Below are 2,500 nucleotides of genomic sequence, written 5' to 3' on the forward strand. Positions count from 1 at the left end.
AGGTTTACAGAGTTTTAGTTGCTGCCTGTATGCACGAATCAGGTGGACCAAGGGAGTTCTGTGCGAGCCGAACAGCCCCGTGACCCACAAGAGAAACATCCCCGCCAAATTCGAGCGTTTGACGGGGTCTATCCGTGAAAAAATATTCACGTTTTTGAGTGCACATGCATTTCTGCTGCAAATGCCTCTGGAAGTTTCATGCCGTTCGTATGCCAATTGTGGCAACACGAAAATGACCCGTTTTCCCATTCCGAGGGATTTCTGTGCGACCCTAACAGCCCCGTGAGCCACAAGAGACACATCCCCGCCAATTTCTAGCGTTTCACGGGGTCTATCCGTGAAAAATATAGACGTTTTTGAGTGCACATGCATTTCTGCTGCAGATGCCTCTGGAAGTTTCATGCCGTTCGTACGCAATGTGGCAACACGAAAATGACCCCTTTTCCCATTCCGAGGGATTTCTGTGCGACCCTAACTAACAGCGCCCGTGAGCCACAAGAGAGACATCCCCGCCAATTTATAGCGTTTCACGGGGTCTATCCGTGAAAAATATAGACGTTTTTGAGTGCACATGCATTCCTGCTGCAAATGCCTCTGGAAGTTTCATGCCGTTCCTATGCAATGTGGCCACACAAAAATGACCCGTTTTCCCATTCCGAGGCATTTCTGTGCGACCCTAACAGCCCCGTGAGCCACAAGAGAGACATCCCCGCCAACTTCTAGCGTTTGACGGGGTCTATGCGTGAAAAATATTAAAATTTTTGAGTGCACGTGCCTTTCTGCTGCAAATGCCTCTGGAAGTTTCATGGCGTTCCTATGCAATGTGGCAACACGAAAATGACCCCTTTTCCCATTCCGAGGGAGTTCTGTGCCACCCTAACAGCCCCGTGAGCCACAAGAGACACATCCCCGCCAATTTCTAGCGTTTCACGGGGTCTATCCGTGAAACATATAGAAGTTTTTGAGTGCACATGCATTCCTGCTGCAAATGCCTCTGGAAGTTTCATGCGGTTCGTACGCAATGTGGCAACACGAAAATGACCCGTTTTCCCATTCCCAGGGATTTCTGTGCGACCCGAACAGCCCCGTGAGCCACAAGAGACACATCCCCGCCAATTTCTAGCGTTTCACGGGGTCTATCCGTGAAAAATATCAATTTTTTTTTGACTGCACATGCATTTCTGCTGCAAATGCCTCTGGAAGTTGCATGCGGTTCGCATGCAATGTGGCGACACGAAAATGACCCGTTTTCCCATTCCGAGGGATTTCTGTGCCACCCTAACAGCCCCGTGAGCCACAAGAGAGACATCCCCGCCAATTTCTAGCGTATCACGGGGTCTATCCGTGAGAAATATTCACTTTTTTGAGTGCACATGCATTCCTGCTGCAAATGCCTCTGGAAGTTTCATGCGGTTCGTATGCAATGTGGCGACACGAAAATGACCCGTTTTCCCATTCCGAGGGATTTCTGTGCCACCCTAACAGCCCCGTGAGCCACAAGAGAGACATCCCCGCCCACTTCTAGCGTTTCACGGGGTCTCTCCGTGAAAAATATCACATTTTTTGAGTGCACATGCATTCCTGCTGCAAATGCCTCTGGAAGTTTCATGCGGTTCGCATGCAATGTGGCGACACGAAAATGACCCGTTTTTTCCCATTCCGAGGGATTTCTGTGCCACCCTAACAGCCCCGTGAGCCACAAGAGACACATCCCCGCCAATTTCTAGCGTTTCACGGGGTCTATCCGTGAAAAATATTCAATTTTTTGACTGCACATGCATTTCTGCTGCAAATGCCTCTGGAAGTTTCATGCGGTTCGCATGCAATGTGGCGACACGAAAATGACCCGTTTTCCCATTCCGAGGGATTTCTGTGCCACCCTAACAGCCCCGTGAGCCACAAGAGAGACATCGCCGCCAATTTCTAGCGTTTCACGGGGTCTATCCGTGAAAAATATTCACTTTTTTGACTGCACATGCATTCCTGCTGCAAATGCCTCTGGAAGTTTCATGCCGTTCGCATGCAATGTGGCAACACGAAAATGACCCGTTTTCCCATTCCGAGGGATTTCTGTGCCACCCTAACAGCCCCGTGAGCCACAAGAGACACATCCCCGCCAATTTCTAGCGTTTCACGGGGTCTATCCGTAAAAATGTAGCACGCACCAAAACGAGAAAAGATTTCCATCGCACCTGCACTATTGTATGGACAATGGTAACCTCATGTGAGGACGAAGTGGTGTGCCGGCGGCAGGTTGTTTCCCACGATTTCCGTGAATGAGCGAGCATCTCGAGCTGTGTTACTCCGCCCGAGGAGCCTCTTCTCCTCCAGAGTGCGTTGGGAAGGCTGTCCCTTGGGTTGTAGCTGCAGGGTTTGCTTGCGCTGTTTCGGTATTGTGCCCTAGGAAGGGCTGCCAACTGCGCGTGAGAGTTAGGGTTGGTTTCAATTGCTTTTGCCGGTCCACAGAGTAGCGAGCATTGAAAGGCCGCTCTAGAGGTGT

Source organism: Petromyzon marinus, unplaced genomic scaffold, assembly GCF_048934315.1.
Source record: "Petromyzon marinus isolate PM22_M1 ecotype Great Lakes invasive population unplaced genomic scaffold, UKy_Petmar_22M1.pri1.0 PM_G_Scaffold_8, whole genome shotgun sequence".
NCBI classification, from domain to species: domain Eukaryota; kingdom Metazoa; phylum Chordata; class Hyperoartia; order Petromyzontiformes; family Petromyzontidae; genus Petromyzon; species Petromyzon marinus.